Here is a 10425-nt window from a genome sequence, read left to right on the forward strand (position 1 = left end):
TTTAAGAAGTAGTAGTAAACGGCTGGGCATGGTGGCTCACGCCTGTAATCCCAGTACTTTGGGAGGCGAGGCGGGTGGATCACGAGGTCAAGAGATCAAGACCATCCTGGCCTACATGGTGAAACCCCACCTCTACTAAAATACAAAAGAAAAAAATTTAGCCGAATATGGTGGTGCGTGCCTGTAGTCCCAGCTACTTGGGAGGCAGAGGTTACAGTGAGCTGAGATTGCACCACTGCACTCCAGCCTGGTGACACAGCGAGGCTCTGTCTCAAAAACAAAAAAATAGTAGTAATAGAGGCCGAGCGCTGTGGCTCACGCCTGTAATCCCAGCACTTTGGGAGGCCAAGGTGGGTGGATCACCTGAGGTCTGGAGTTCGAGACCAGCCTGGCCAACATGGTGAAACCCCATCTCTACTAAAAATACAAAAAATTAGCTGGGCGTGGTGGCCTGTAATCCCAGCTACTCGGGAGGAGGCGGGAGAATCACATAAAACCAGGAGGCGGAAGTTGCAGTGAGCTGAGATTGCACCACTGCACTCCAGCCTGGGCAACAGGGTGAGCCTCCATCTCAAAAAAATAAAAATAAAAATAAGTAATAGAAGAGGCTGGGCACGGTGGCTCATGCCTGTAATCTCAGCACTTTGGGAGGCCAAGGGGGGTGGATCACAAGGTCAGGAATTCAAGACCAGCCTGACCAACATGATGAAACCCCATCTCTACTAAAAATATAAGATTACCTGGGCATGGTGGCAAGTGCCTGTAATCCCAGCTACTCTGGAGGCTGAGGCAGGAGAATCGCTTGAACTGGGGAGGCGGAAGTTGCAGTGAGCCAAGATTGCGCCATCGCATTCCAGCCTGGGCAACAGAGCAAAACTCCGTCTCAAAAAACATCTAGTAGGAAAGCTTAAAGAATCTGCGCACACAGTTGGTTGCCTACCAACCTTATTATTACTATTTTTAATGCAGTCTTGCTGAGTCACCCAGACTGGAGAGCAGTGGCACGATCTTGACTCACTGCAACCTCCACCTCCCAGGTTCAAGCGATTCTCCTGTCTCAGCCTCCCGAGTAGCTGGGATTACAGGCACCCGCCACCACGCCCAGCTAACTTTTGTATTTTTAGTACAGATGGGGTTTCACCTTGGTCAGGCTGGTCTTGAACTCCTGACCTCAAGTCATCCACGCGCCTCGGCCTCCCATTACAGGCAGGAGCCACCGCACCTGGCCACCTAGCAACCTCTTAAAACTGCTCTCTCTCTCTCTCTTCCTTCTTGCTGATACAAGCCCCTAAATTTGTTCTCCTGGGGAGCCAGGCCCATCCTCTCCCCAGGTGTAAAGCAAGACTGGTCTAAACCAACCATGGATGTCTCACTTCCCTTGTAGAATTCTGCCTCTGAAACACTAGGGAAAGTTGGCTGTGGGCTTCTGAGAGGTTTGAGTTTCTGCAAAAGGACACATGGGAGCAACATTGTCTTTGTTGCCTACTGGCTGGAACTGCTCTAGCCACCTTGTAACCATGAGAAACCTAAAAGAGCAAGTCAGTATGCTATATCTTGTGTGTCTCTTTAGAGAGCTGGGAGCCCCCACCTCTAATGGGCAAGAACTAGGACTTATGCTGGTTCCTAAGGCAACCTACAGCACATGGGAACAGAACCAAGACTAAACTACGGGGCAAGGAGGATTTGCGGTAGGCACCCCCATGACCACATGACAACTTGTGCTGAAAAAACTGGCTCGTGATAAGAGGAGAAATAAAATTAGATGTTGCCGAGTGCAGTGGTGCATGCCTTAAGTCCTAGCGACTCAGGAGGTTAAAGCAGAAGGATCTCTTGAGGTCCAGAGTTCAAGTCCAGCCTGAGAAACATAGTAAGACCCCATTTCTAAAATAATAAAATTTTTAAAAATTGGCCAGTTGTGGTGGCACACACCTGTAATCCCAGCACTTTGGGAGGCCAAGGCGGGTGGATCACCTGAGGTCAGGAGTTTGAGACCAGCCTGGCCAACATGGCAAAACCCCGTCTCCACTAAAAATACAAAAATTAGCCGGGTGTGGTGGCGGGTGCCTGTAATCCCAGCTACTGGGGAGACTGAGACAGAAGAATCACTTGAACAAGGTCAGGAATTCAAGGAGGTGGCGGAGGTTGCAGTGAGCTGAGATCACGCCATTGCACTCCAGCCTGGGAGACAGAGCGAGATTCCATCTCAAAAACACAAAACAAAAAATTATTTTTTTTTTTATAGGGATAGAGTCTCATTTGTTGCACAGGATGGTCTCAAAATTCAAGTGATCCTCCTGCATTGGCCTCTTAAACTTCTTAATGCTTTGTTGTTGTTGTTGTTGTTGTTGTTTGAGACGGAGTCTCGCTCTGTCGCCCAGGCTGGAGTGCAGTGGCCAGATCTCAGCTCACTGCAAGCTCCACCTCCCGGGTTTACGCCATTCTCCTGCCTCAGCCTCCCGAGTAGCTGGGACTACAGGCGCCAGCCACCTCACCCGGCTTGCTTTTTGTATTTTTTAGTAGAGACGGGGTTTCACCGTGTTAGCCAGGATGGTCTCGAACTCCTGACCTCGTGATCCGCCCATCTCAGCCTCCCAAAGTGCTGGGATTATAGGCTTGAGCCACCGCACCCGGCCAATGCTTTGCTCTTATAAGTTTGTCTCTGTGAACATGTAAGAAACTTTAGCATGGCACTTACCCCACAGTGGATTGCAGGTCATGGAGGTGACCATACTTGGTCACCATTTGCACCAAGTGCTCCCCCAGATGGCCCATTAACAGTGCCATTAGCAGTGTGCCGGGGGCCCTGAATCTGGATCATTGCTTGTATGTGATGTCAACCGACATCTAGCTTTTGGCTGCTCTGGCAGAGGTAATGGACGCTTACTGTGATTGGGCATCAAAGGTCTTCACTCAGGCAGGGTGCAGTGGCTCATGCCTGTAATCCCAAGCGCTTTAGGAAGCTGAGACAGCAGGACTGTTCAAAGCCAGGCGTCCCAGACCAGCTTGGGCAATATAGCAAGACCCTGTCTCTACAAAAAAAATTTAGGCCAGGCGTGGTGGCTCACACCTGTAATCCCAGCACTTTGGGAGGCCGAGGTGGGTGGATCACGCGGTCAGGAGATCGAGACCATCCTGGCTAACATGGTGAAACCTGGTCTCTACTAAAAATAGAAAAAATTAGCCAGGCATGGTGGTGGGTTGGAGAATGGCGTGAACCCAGGAGGTGGAGCTTGCAATGAACCGAGATCACACCACTGCACTCCAGCCTGGGTGACAGAGCAAGACTCCATCTCAAAAAAAAAAAGAAAAAATTTAAAATGAGTTGGGTGTGGCGGTGTGTACCTGTAGTCCTGGATACTCAGAAGACTGAGCTGGGAGGATCTTTTGGGCCCAGGAGTTTAAGGCTGCAGTGAGCTATAATGCCACTACACTCCAGGCTGGGCAACAGTGAGACCCCAACTCAATCAATCAACCACTAAAAAATGTCTTCAGATTGGGCGCGGTGACTCATGCCTATAATCCCAGCACTTTGGGAGGCTGAGGCGGGTGGATCACTTGAGGTCAGGTGTTCAAGATCAGCCTGGCCAACATGGCGAAACACTGTCTCTACTTGAAAAAGCAAACAAACAAAAAAATTAGACCGGGCGTGGTGGTTCAAACGATTCTCCTGCCTCAGCCTCCCAAGTAGTTGGGACTACAGATGCCCGCCACCACTTCTGGCTAATTTTTGTATTTTCAGTAGAGATAGGGTTTCATTATGTTGGTCAGGCTGGTCTCAAACTTCTGACTTCAAATGATCCACCTGCCTCAGCCTCCCAAAGTACCGGGATTACAGGCATGAGCCACCGCACCTAGCCCGTATTTTTCAATTTTAATTTTTTGTTAGACGGGATCTTGCTCTGTCACCCAGGCTGACCTAGCTCACCGCGGTCTTGAAATCCTGGGCTCAAGGAATCCTCCCACTCAGCTCCCCCAGTAGCTGGGACTACAGTATGGCTGATTTTTTTTTTTTTTTTGTAGAAATGAGGTCTCATTATGTTGACCAGGCTGGTCTCGAACTCCTGGGCTCAAGTGATCCACCCACCTTGGCCTCCCAAAATGCTGGAATTACAGGCATGTGCCACCGCACCTGGTACCTGTGTATTCTAATTAATAATCAATTGATTCTAAAGATTGCTAAGATCTTTTCTTACTCTGTCACCCATGTTTCATCCCAAGTGGATAGTTTAGGCTGCATGAGCGAAGCCTAAACACCTCACTCATTCCTAGGGAATTGAGAAGTGAAATGCGGCAGGGAAAAAAAAATGAAATGAGACAGATGAAAACAAAGGAGTCCCGTAGACCACTTAAAATAAGCTGGGACCTCCTAAAATCAACAGCAAGCCCTGAAAATAATGTTGACAGTGAGAAATAGAAAATGAGGTTTACTCCATGTTTTTTTTTTTTTTTTCCAGAGTCTCACTCTGTTGCCCAGGCTGTAGTGCAGTTGCGTGATCTTGGCTCACTGTAACCTCCACCTCCTGGCTTCAAGCGATTCTCCTGCCTCAGCCTCCCAAGTACCTGGGACTACAGGCGCCCACCACCACACCCAGCTAATTTTGTATTTTTAGTAGAGAGAGGGTTTTACCATGTTGGCCAGGCTGGTCTCAATCTCCCGACCTCAGGTGATCCACCTGCTTCGGTCTCGCAAAGAGTTGGAATTACAGGCATAAGCCACCGTGCCTGGCTTTTTTTTTTTTTTTTTTTTTTTTTTTTTTTGAGATCAAGTCTCACTCTGTTGCCAGGTTGGGGAGCAGTGGCGCCATCCAAGCTCACTGCAGCCTTGACCTCCTGTGCTCAGCGCAATCCTCCTGCCTTAACCTCCCAAAGCACTGGGACTACAGATGTTAACATTATATATATATATGTGTGTGTGTGTGTGTGTATATATATATTTTTTTTTTTCTTTTTTTTTGAGATGGAGTCTTGCTCAGTCGCCCAGGCTAGAGTGCAGTGGCCGGATCTCAGCTCACTGAGAGCTCCGCCTCCTGGGTTCCCACCATTCTCCTGCCTCAGCCTGCCGAGTAGCTGGGACAACAGGCGCCCGCCAACTCGCCCAGCTAGTTTTTTGTATTTGTTATTAGAGACAGGGTTTCACCATGTTAGCCAGGATGGTCTCCATCTCCTGACCTCATGATCCGCCCATCTCAGCCTCCCAAAGTGCTGGGATTACAGGCTTGAGCCACCACGCCTGGCCTATTTATATATATTTTTGGGGACAGTTTCACTCTTGTTGCCCAAGCTGGAGTGCAATGGCACTATCTCAGCTCACCGCAACCTCCACCTCCAGGGTTCAAGCAATTCTCCTGCCTCAGTCTCCCAAGTAGTTGGAATTACAGGTGCTCGCCACCACGCCCAGCTATTTTTTTGTATTTTTAGTAGAAACGGGGTTTCACCATGTTGGCCAGGCTGGTCTTGAGCTCCTGACGTCAGGTGATCTGCCCGCCTCAGCCTCCCAAAGTGCTAGGATTACAGGCGTGAGCCACCATGCCTGGCCAGACATTAACATTTATATAAACTAAATACACAGGGTGAGAACAGGGGGTTGATAGGACAAGGAGGAGGATGGGATCAGAAAGGAGGTGGCGGGAGCACCCACCAGGAATGAGGACAAGGGACATGAATGCTGTGCACCAGGAGAGGACGTTCTGCAAACGAACACTGCAGGTCAGAAGGAGAGTTTCGGAAGCCTGCTATAACCAAGCACTGGGTCCCCTTTCACTAATGTTGAGAAATGCAAGCAAGACTGAAGGTATTTTGGTTACTTATAGTGGACTCAAAATGACCACAGATTGTCTGCAGTTTTCACCACCAGTAGGTGGAGCCTGTTTCCCCAACTCAGGAATCTAGGCTCAACCTTGGGTCAAATTGCTCTGACAAACAGGATGATGCAGAAAATACTTTGTGTGCCTCCAGAGCCTGGACCTCAGAGTCTTTCTAGCCCCTCTTACCTTTTTTTTTTTTTTTTTCTTTCCCCTGAGACAGAGTCTTTCCTGGTTGCCCAGGCCAGAGTGCAGTAGCACAATCATGGCTCACTGCAGCCTTAACCGCCTGGGACCAAGCAGTCCTCGTACCTCAGCCTCCCGAATAGCTGGGACTGGCAGCAGCACCAACCAGCAGGCATGCCGGCAAACCCCCAGCCACCAGCCAGCCCTGGGATGGCCACAGCTGGGCAAGAGCACCCAGGCAAGGTCTGCAGAACCTTTCGAGCACAAGGCCTGTTATACAGCAAAGAATTACTGGACATTCATATTATTCGCAAAGGATTACTAGTGACTAAATTGTACTCCTATGAATGTGACACTATGCAGCAACCAGGTGACTGGGGTGGGGTGGCTTTACATGAGCTATTCTTGACATCTCGTGTTATAATTGGTCCCCTAGCTGTCAAGGGTGGGGGGGGGGGGGGGGGGGGGGGGAACAGAACATGGGGAGAGGAGCTGCTGCATTTCAGCCCCCACCTTACTGTGCACACAACTTCTGTGAGTGTGTTCAATCCTTACAACCCAAAGAAGCTGGCGCTGAAGACTTCCATTTACATAGAGGAGGGACACAAGGGTGCAGGTGTCCTGAAGCTCCACCAGCAGCCTTGGATTCACACCGAAGGTTAGGAAGGTGCTATCCACCAGTGCTGGGCCTGGGGAAGGTCATTTAGGATCTGCTGCTTCTCTTTCAGATAAACTATAGAACTGTCTTGCCAAATTATCCCAAATACATTGTTGGGATGTGATAGGAGTTGCAAAAAAAAAAAAGCCTGTATGTGAAGTGTATATATTAAAAGGGAAGAATGGGCTGGGAACAATGGGTCACACCTGTAATCCCAGCACTTTGGGAGGTCAAAGTGGGAGGCTCACTTGAGCCCAGGAGTTCCAGACCAGCTGGGGCAACATAGCAAGACCCCCCATCTTCAAAAATAAAATATTAAAATAAAAATTTAAAAGGAAAGAATGAACACTCTCCATCATCAGGTACTGGTCCCAGGAACAGAGCATTCCCGTCCAATCCCACAAGTCTTGCCTCAGGTCTCCTACAAACGTGTTGTTTTCAAATGGGCTTTTGGCACATTTATCAAGGCCATGCCTATGTCACTTGTTTCCTGTTACTATTATGAAAAGGCCTTTTAGAAAATGTCATTTGGCGGCCCGCACGGTGGCTCACACCTGTAATCCCAGCACTTTGGGAGGCTGAGGCGAGTGCATCTCTTGAGCATGCACTCGCCTCAGCGAGAATACAAAAATGAGCTGGGTGTGGTGGTGTGCGCCTGTGGTCCCAGCTACTCATTGCTGGAGCCCAGGAAGCAGAGGCAGTGAGCAAGATCTGCACTCCAGCCTGGGTGACAGAGCGACTGTCTCAAAGAGAAAAGGAGAAAATTGCATTTGGTATATATATATTATAGGTTAAATTGGGTCCCCCCGAATTCATATTGGAGTCCTAATTTTCAATACCTCAGAATGTGGCCTTACATAGGCCTATACAGTGACCTAAATAGGGTCATTGCAGGTGTGATTAAGATGGGGTCTCACTGGAGCAGGGTGGGCCCCCCCATCCAATATGACTGATGTCCCTATGAAGTGGGAACTTGGCCACAGATACGCACACAGGCCCTTGAGGAGAGCGCCATGTGAAGGATGGAGTTCTGTTCCAGAAGCCAACGAGTCACCAGGGGCTGCACAAGGGGCCAGCCTCAGAGCCTTGCCGAGAGCCTGCAGGCGAGCGTGGCCTCCACTGCCTCCACCGTGAGATGTGAACACCTGTGCTGCGGCCAGTCCCAAGGGTCACACCCTGATGGCTGTCCGCAAGGGCCCCAGCTGCTCTTCTGGGGCCTTTCCAGTGCAGCCTCCTCTCCACATTACGATCAGCCTGGGCACATGGCTTGTGGTAGAAGGCCCTGATCACACCACAAACACAGAGGGTGGCTTATGGTGCTCAGGTTGACATGGCCACGTGGCCTCAGCCTCAGCAGGGAGGGCACCGGGCCCACGTCTGAGGGTTTACCCAGGGAGGAGCGCAGTGAGGTGGGTAGCTCAGCCGGACCTCATGGCGCTGGCCTGGGAGTATGGTGTGCTCCACAGGCCGGAGCTGTCTAGATGGGCAGTTTGCCTCTGGAGTCTTACGTGTTCACTTCTTCCATGGCTCTGGCTCGTACCCACTTCTCCCATGGCCTTGGAGCATCCCCACCATATCCTGTTGGGGAGGCATCACGACCCTTTTCTTTTTGAGACAGGGTCTGGCTCTGTCACCCAGGCTGGAGTGCACTGGAATGATCTTGGCTCACTGCAACCTCCACCTTCCGGTTCAAGCAATTTTTATGCCTCAGCCTCCCAAGTAGCTGGGATTACAGGCACATGCCACCATACCCAGCTAATTTTTTTTTTGAGACAGAGTTTCGCTCTTGTCGCCCAGGCTGGAGTGAAATGGTGTGATCTTGGCTCACTGCAACCTCCACCTCCCAGGTTCAAGCAATTCTTCTGTCTCAGTCTCCCGAGTTCCTGGTATTACAGACACCCGCCACCACCCAGCTAATTTTTGTATTTTTTGGTAGAGATGGGGTTTCACCATGTTGGCCAGGCTGGTCCTGAACTCCTGACCTCAGGTAATACACCCGCCTTGGTCTCCCAAAGTGCTGGGATTATAGGCGTGAGCCACTGAGCCTGGCCAATTTTTTTGTTGTTGTTGTATTTTTAGTAGAGACGGGGTTTCGCCATGTTGCCCAGGCTGGTCTTGAACTCCTGAGCTCAGGCAAACCACCTGCCTCCCAAAGTGCTAGGATTACAGGCATGAGCCACAGTATCCAGCCTCAATCACACCCAGCTAATTAAAAAAAAAGTTTAGGCCGGGCACGGTGGCTCACGCCTGTAATCCCAGCACTTTGGGAGGCTGAGGCAGGTGGATCACGAGGTCAGGAGATCGAGACCATCCTGGCTAACACGGTGAAACCCTGTCTCTATTAAAAACTTCAAAAAAATTAGCCGGGCATGGTGGTGGGCGCCTGTAGTCCCAGCTACTTGGAAGGCTGAGGCAGGAGAATGGCATGAACCGGGGAAGCGGAGCTTGCAGTGAGCTGAGATCCCCCACTGCACTCCAGCCTAGGAGACAGAGCGAGACTCCATCTAAAAAAAAAAAAAAAAGTTTAGTAGACTGGGTGCAGTGGGTCACGCCTGTAATTCCAGCACTTTGGGAGGCTGAGGAGAGCAGATCACCTGAGGTCTGGCCAACATGGTGAAAACTCGTCTCTACTAAAAATATAAAAATTAGCCGGGCTTGGTGGTGGGCACCTGTAGTCCCAGCTACTCGGGAGGCTAAGGCAGGAGAATGACTTGAACCCAGGAGTCAGAGGTTGCAGTGAGCCTAGATTGCACTATTGCATTTCAGCCTGGGCGACAAGAGTGAAACTTCATCTCAAAAAAAAAAAAAACACACAAAAATTTTTAGTAAAGACAGGGATTCACTGTGTTGCCTAGGCTGGTCTCAGACTCCTGGGCTCAAGCAATTCACCTGTCTCAGCCTCCCAAAGTGCTGGGATTACAGGCGTGAGCCACCGCGCCTGGTTGTAAGAAACTGATGAAAAGGATCAGTTAAGCAACAAAAACAAAATATTAACTTAAATAATAAAATCTGGGCCAGGTATGGTGACTCACCCTTGAAATCACCACACTTTGGGAGGCTGAGGCAGGCAGATAGCTTGAGCCCAGGAGTTTGAGACTAGCCTGAACAAAATGGCAGTGAACAAAACGGCGAAACTTCATCTCTACAAAAAATACAAAAAAAAAAAAAAAAGCTGGGCATGGTGGTGTGCGCCTGTAGTCCCAGCTACTAGGGAGGCTAAAGTGGGAGGATTATTTAGCCCTGGAAGTCAAGGCTGCAGTGAGCTGTGATCATGCCACTGTACTCTAGCCTGGGTGATAGAGTGAGACCATGTCTCAAAAATAAAGATAAAAATAAAATCTGTTGGGCACGGTTGCTCACAATTGTAATCCCAACACTTTGGGTGTCTGAGGTGGGAGGATTGCTTGAACCCAAGTTCAAGACCAGCCTAGGCAATATAGTAAACCTCTACAAAAAAAAAAAAAAAAAAAAAAATTTAGGCCAGGCGCAGTGGCTCACGCCTGTAATCCTAGCACTTTTGGAGGCCAAGGCGGGCGGATCACGAGGTCAGGAGATCAAGACCATCCTGGCTAACATGGTGAAACCCCGTCTCTACTAAAAATACAAAAAAATTAGCCAGGCGTGATGGCGGGCACCTATAGTCCCAGCTACTCGGGAGGCTGAGGCAGGAGAATGGCGTGAACCCGGGAGGCAGAACTTGCAGTGAGCCGAGATCACGCCACTGCACCCCAGCCTGGGAGACAGAACGAGACTCTGTCTCAAAAAAAAAAAAAAAAAAAA

The sequence above is a fragment of the Piliocolobus tephrosceles genome, chromosome 19 (assembly GCF_002776525.5).
Source record: "Piliocolobus tephrosceles isolate RC106 chromosome 19, ASM277652v3, whole genome shotgun sequence".
Taxonomy (NCBI): Eukaryota; Metazoa; Chordata; class Mammalia; order Primates; family Cercopithecidae; genus Piliocolobus; species Piliocolobus tephrosceles.